Consider the following 6,549-nt stretch of genomic DNA (forward strand, 5'->3'; position numbering starts at 1 on the left):
TTGTATATTTTCCCTTTTCTTTCAATAAACTTTTTGTTTAAAAAATTGCAAATATCTCTGAGATTTATATCCGTATCACTTTAATCAGCTGCTTACTCAGAACAAGTTTTTTTTTTTAAACAGAAGTCACAATTCGTACAAAATTTTCGACACGGATTTTATGATTAATAAACCAAAACAAAGATATTTATTGAAAATATGACTACAGAGGGTCAAGGCGCGTTAATGAATAAACCTGGTTTTAACATCGAGAAAAGGGATAAATGTTACCTTGAAAATGTGAACTGTTCGTTGTTTCAAAATTATTGTGTTATGGTATGGAATGGAGTTTAAAAAAATATATGTAGAGATGGGGGAAACTGCCATTGTCATTGTTGGGAAGAATTTCTGTGATTAAGATAAATGTTTTACCTGGAATGCTATTTTTATTCCGGATCACACTAATGACGGATGTGCCTTTTAAGCAAGGGTAAAAAGATATTTCACCATTTTGTCTGGCAGGGCAAGAAATGGAGAATTAAATTGTTGCAGGATGCTAAAAAACAGGAGAGTGAGGACTTTTTAGATTTGAAACTGTATTTCGCAGCTTATTATTAAGTGTGGCTGAAAGAGTGGGTGACTTTAAGAAATAGATAGCTGCGGGAATTGGAAGGATACGATTTAAAATTTGGTTGGCATGGCTATTTGTGGTACAATACAGCTAAGTCCTCAACTTACAACAACAGATGAGCCCAAATTTTCTCTCTGTCTCCTGGGGATTGGCCCAGCTGGCTTTCAGGGGGAGGGGGGGAGGAGAAGGGGAGAGAGGAAGGAAGGGTGGGAGCGAGGGAGATGGGAATGAGAAGGAGGCAAGGAAGAAAGGAGGAATAAGGAGGAGGGAAGGAAGGAATGGAAGTAAGGAAGATGGGAATAAGAAGGAAAGGAGGAAGGAAGGGAGATGGGAATAAGAAGGAAGGAATGGAAGGAAAGAAGATGGGAATAAGAAGGAGGGAAGGAAGGAATGGAAGAAAGAAAGAAAGAAAGAAAGAAAGAAAGAAAGAAAGAAAGAGATGGGAATAAGAAGGAAGGAAAGAAGAAAGGAAGATTGGAATGAGAAGGAGGGAAGGAAGGTAGGAAGATGGGAATGGGAAGGAAGGAAGGAAGGAGGAATAAGGAGGAGGGAAGAAAGGAATGGAAGTAAGGAAGATGGGAATAAGAAGGAAGGAATGGAAGTAAGGAAGATGGGAATAAGAAGGAAGGAATGGAAGGAAGGAAGATGGGAATAAGAAGGAGGGAAGGAAGGAATGGAAGAAAAGAAAGAAAGAAAGATGGAATAAGAAGGAAGGAAAGAAGAAAGAAGATTGGAATGAGAAGGAGGGAAGGAAGGTAGGAAGATGGGAATGGGGAGGAAGGAAGGAAGGAAAAAAGGAAGGAAGGAAGGGATTTGAACTCACTGTCTCCTGGTGATTGGCTCAAAGTCACCCAGCCGTCTTTCATACGTATCTAAGCAGATCTAGAACTCACCGGCTCCTGCTTTCTAGCCTGGTGCTTTAACCACTAGGCAAAATTATCTGAATTACGCCGCTCTCGGTGGCTGCCAAGAACACTAAAAAGGGTTCCTTGCTTTTACTCCCAACACACCTGGGGAGGCAGGTGAAACAGCCTCCTAGAATCCTGCATCTGAAAGAGGCTACAGGTAGCCCTCGACTTACGACCAGAATGTCTGTTGCTAAGCAAGGCGGTTTTTAAATGAGCGGATTTTACGATCAGATTTTGCCAGGTTTGTTAAGTGAATCGGTGCAGTTGTTAAGTGAATCACACAGCCTGTCAGGTTTCCTAAAAACGCCCTAATTGATTCATGAGTATTGAGCCAAGTTTCAATGCGAAGTCCCCCTTTCCCCCCCAATTATTTCACTTGTCAGAAGGTGGCAAAAGGAAATCACGTGACCCTGGGAGGCTGCAATTGTTCTAAATACACAACACACAACACAGGGGGATGTTAGCAAATGCGTCATGACATCATTCTGCACCTATGACATCATTGTCTCCCCCCCACACACAGCTGTGACAATTCAGTCCTATCAAAAAGGACCCAACCAGACATCTCCAAAGCTGCCCTGTGGTTTGTAAACCACAATTGGTGGCTTGGTGCCTGGTGGGCCTGAGACGGCTGCCCTCGAGAATCTGGGGACCTCGCCCCCCCCCCCCGCTGCCTCGCCCCATCGGAGCTGCAACTTAGGCAGCCAGAGGATGACTGGCATTGTAGTCCCCCACCCACCCTGCAGGGCCCAGAGCGAAGGTGGATGTCCTCACATCTGGATGGATTGCTTGCGGCATGCTCTGAACCCAGGTCCCAGGGATAGAGCTGAGTTCACACAACGTGGGGCAGGCAAGAGGTTTCCGAATCCTCCTTCCCACATCACACCCAGCTTGGTTGGTTCTCCCAGGCGTTTCTTGTAGATTTCTTTGTCTACGGAGATTATTTTCCGTCATCCAAAGTCAAGGATGTCCCAAAGGGGCTTTTTTTTTCAGGAGTCAACTGGACTTTCTGTTTTTTTTTCTTTTGAAGATGTTTCGCTCCTCATCCCAGAAGTTTCTTCAGCTCTGGGTGATGAGGGATGGAAGGATTGATGCCCCTTGCAGACAGCTGGTGATTTGCATCCTTTTAGAGGGTCCTTGAGGCCACTTGGAGGTTTTATCTGTGTCCTCGGGGTCCCCTGAGTGGTGCAAATGGGCTTGGAGCCTTCTTGGAACTGCTGAAAGGACTTTGTGTTGTAGACTGGAGAGAAGGGAAGAGAAAATAGAAGAGAGAAGACAAGGATGGAGAAGAGAAGGAAAGGAGACAAGAAGAGAACTGAAGAGAAGAAGAAGAAAAGAGAAAAGAGAAGAAAAGAGAAAGGAGAATAGAAGAAAAGAGAAACGAGAAGAGAAAAATAAAGAGAAGAGAAAATAGAAGAGGGAGAAGGAAAGAAAAGAAAAGAGAAAATAAAAGAGAAGAAGAAAAGAGAAAAGGAGAAAAGGAGAAAGAGAAAAGAAGAAGAAGAGAAGAGAAAAGAAGAAAATATAGAAAATAGATAAGAAGAGAAAATAGAAGAGAAAATACAGAAGAGAGAAAAGAGAAGAGAAAATAGAAGAGAAGAGAGAAGAGAAAATAGGAAAGAGAAGAGAAAAGAGAGAAAGGAGGAGAAAAAATAGAGAAGAGAAAATAGAAGAGAAAATAGAGGAGAGAAGAAGAGAAAATAGAGAAGAGAGAAGAGAAGAGAAAATAGAAGAGAAGAAGAGAAGAGAAGAGAGAAGAGAAAATAGAAAAGAGAAGAGAAGAGAAAATAGAAGAGAAAATAGAGAAGAGAGAAGAGAAGAGAAAATAGAAGAGAAGAAGAGAAGAGAAGAAAGAAGAGAAGAGAAGAGAGAAGAGAAAATAGGAGAATGAGAAGAGAAAATAGAGGAGAGAAGAGAAGAGAAAAGAGAGAAAAAAGAAAAAAATAGAGAAAAGAGAAGAGAAGAGAAAATAGAAGAGAAAATAGAGGAGAGAAGAAAGAGAAGATAAAATAGAAGAGAAGAAGAGAAGAGAAGAGAGAAGAGAAAATAGGAGAAGGAGAAGAGGAAATAGAAGAGAAGAGAAAATAGAGAAGAGAAAAAAATAGAAGAGAAGAGAAACAGAGGTGGAAGGGACCTTGGAGGTCTTCTAGTCCAGCCCCCTCCTCAGACAGAAAACCCTCGACCTTTCCAGACCAAGATGCGTGATGTCGTCTCCCTCGATGTCGATGTCTTTGTCCCCCCCCCCCCCTAATTTCTTCAGCCCCCCCCCTCCACCCCGCGTTCTGCTCCTGAGCCCTGAAGCCAGGCGACCCGGGGAAAGAGCGCAGCGCCAACCCAGCCAAAGGCGCTCAAGCGGGTCCCGCGGGTCGTGGGGACGCAGCCCATCCGTGCAAAGGGCTGGGCGGGGGCGGGGGAGGGCGGGAGATGAAGGGGGCGGGCCGGGGGGGGCGAGGCGCTGGCCGGCCGCTATAAAGCCTGGCTCCGCACGGCTCTCCCTCGCTCGTCCGTCCTTCTCCGCTGCCCGCCTCGCTTGCTCGCTTTCCCCGGACGGCGCCGTTGCGGTGCTTCGCTTCCCCCGTTTCCCCCCAGATCGCAGGTGAGGCTTTGGTTGGGGAGGGGGCTTTGCCTGCGCTCCCTCCCACCTGGGAAGAGAGGGCTCCCCTGCGCCTCTTCCCCGGGGAGGGTCCCTCCCTCGCCCCTCCCGGGGTCGCCTCTTGCTTTCTCTCCCTCCTTCGCCCACCCGCTGCCCGGGAATTTGGGGCTGGGGTCTCCGCTTTGGCTCAAGTGGCCAACCGCAATGCCCCGCCTTCCCCTGCCAGGCTGTAATATGAATAGCAATCAGAATGGAGCAGGAAAGGGACCTTGGAGGTCTTCTAGTCTAACCCTTCGTTCGCCCATCCGCAATTGGGGCTGGGGTCTCCGCTTTGGCTCAAGGGGCCGAACGCAGTGCCCCACCTTCCCCGCCCCCAGGCTGTAATATAATAGCAATCAGAATAGAGACAGAAGGGGACCCTGGAGGTCCTCTAGTCCAACCCTTCCTTTGCCCACCTGCTGCCCGAGAATTTGGGGTTGGGGTCTCCACTTTGACTCCAGGGGTTGACTGCAATGCCCCACCTCCCCTGCCAGGCTGTAATATGAATAGCAATCAGAATGGAGCAGGAAAGGGACCTTGGAGGTCTTCTAGTCTAACCCTTCGTTCGCCCATCCGCAATTGGGGCTGGGGTCTCCGCTTTGGCTCAAGGGGCCGAACGCAGTGCCCCATCTTCCCCGCCCCCAAGCTGTAATATAATAGCAATCAGAATAGAGACAGAAGGGGACCCTGGAGGTCTTCTAGTCCAACCCTTCCTTTGCCCACCCGCTGCCCGGGAATTTGGGGCTGGGGTCTCCGCTTTGGCTCAAGGGGCCAACTGCAATGCCCCACCTCCCCTGCCGGGCTGTAATATGAATAGCAATCAGAATAGAGCAGGAAAGGGACCTTGGAGGTCTTCTAGTCTAACCCTTCGTTCGCCCATCCGCAATTGGGGCTGGGGTCTCCGCTTTGGCTCAAGGGGCCGAACGCAGTGCCCCACCTCCCCTGCCCAGATTGTAATACCGATTGGAATAGAGGCTGGAAGAAGGGCACCTTGGAGGTCTTCTAGTCCAACCCTCTGCTGAAGCAGGAGACCCTGTCCCATTTCATTCCTAGGTGGGTCTTTGGGCTGGCCGTTCCTGCAGGAAGGCAGCTGCGTTCAGACAACCTGCTGACCCAGGTTAGATGAATGCAGGAAAGATGCATTCACTCAGCTGTCCAAAACTCGGTTTGTTTTAACTTGGTTTCTTTTCAAGCTTTGGTGGATTGGATGAATGCATCTTCTTCGCATGTCTGAGTATTCCTGCCATGCCACATAATGGGTTAGTTGTAGTAACCAGGTTAAATGCCTTGTGTGGATGCAGCCTACGGTATCTGGTATAGGGAGCCCTGCTTGCCTGTTCTCCTTCCTCACTGTCTGATTTTGCATCTCTCTCTCTCTCTCTCTCTCTCTCTCTCTCTCTCTCCCTCCCTCCCTCCCTCCCTCTCTCTCTCTCTCTCTCTCTCCCTCCTTCCCTCCCTCTCTCTCTCTCTCTCTCTCTGCCAATAAACCATCTTTAAAATAAATTGGGACTTGGCTTTGTTTATCTCTCTTTCTCTCTCTCTCTCTCTCTCTGTCTATCTCTCTCTCTCTGTCTCTCTCTCTGTCTCTGTCTCTCTCTCTCTGTCTCTCTCTCTCTCTGTCTCTCTCTCTCGTGGCCAATAAACCATCTTTAAAATAAATTGGGACTTGGCTTTGTTTATCTCTCTTTCTCTCTCTCTCTCTCTCTCTCTCTGTCTATCTCTCTCTCTCTGTCTCTCTCTCTGTCTCTGTCTCTCTCTCTCTGTCTCTCTCTCTCTCTGTCTCTCTCTCTCTCTGTCTCTCTCTCTCTCTGTCTCTCTCTCTCTCTCTGTCTCTGTCTCTCTCTCTCTGTCTCTCTCTCTCTCTGTCTCTCTCTCTCTGTGTCTCTCTCTCTCTCTGTGTGTCTCTCTCTCTCTCTGTCTCTCTCTCTCTCTGTCTCTCTCTCTCTCTGTCTCTCTCTCTCGTGGCCAATAAACCATCTTTAAAATAAATTGGGACTTGGCTTTGTTTATCTCTCTTTCTCTCTCACTCTCTCTCTGTCTATCTCTCTGTCTCTCTCTCTCTCTGTGTCTCTCTCTCTCTCTGTCTCTCTCTGTCTCTCTCTGTCTCTCTCTGTCTCTCTCTCTCGTGGCCAATAAACCATCTTTAAAATAAATTGGGACTTGGCTTTGTTTATCTCTCTTTCTCTCTCTCTCTCTCTCTCTGTCTATCTCTCTGTCTCTGTCTCTGTCTCTCTCTCTCTGTCTCTCTCTCTCTCTCTCTGTCTCTCTCTCTCTCTCTGTCTCTCTCTCTCGTGGCCAATAAACCATCTTTAAAATAAATTGGGACTTGGCTTTGTTTATCTCTCTTTCTCTCTCTCTCTCTCTCTCTCTCTCTCTCTCTCTCTCTGTCTCTGTCTCTG

At 47.5% G+C, this 6,549-nt stretch overlaps 1 protein-coding gene across 1 annotated transcript in view; it reads left to right on the forward strand.

Moving 5' to 3' along the window:
* Positions 1-4,010: 4,010 nt before the first annotated feature.
* LOC106540687 (dicarboxylate carrier UCP2) overlaps positions 4,011-6,549 on the forward strand; it is a 20,092-nt gene continuing 17,553 nt past the window's right edge. Inside the window, exon 1 of the mRNA XM_087720956.1 lies at positions 4,011-4,114. The gene's annotated coding sequence lies outside the window, so the exon portion shown is untranslated. The remainder of the gene's footprint in view (positions 4,115-6,549) is intronic.

Source organism: Thamnophis sirtalis, unplaced genomic scaffold, assembly GCF_051295495.1.
Source record: "Thamnophis sirtalis isolate CommonGarterSnake01/CBP01778 unplaced genomic scaffold, rThaSir2_p1.2 scaffold_8, whole genome shotgun sequence".
In the NCBI taxonomy this organism is placed as follows: Eukaryota; Metazoa; Chordata; class Lepidosauria; order Squamata; family Natricidae; genus Thamnophis; species Thamnophis sirtalis.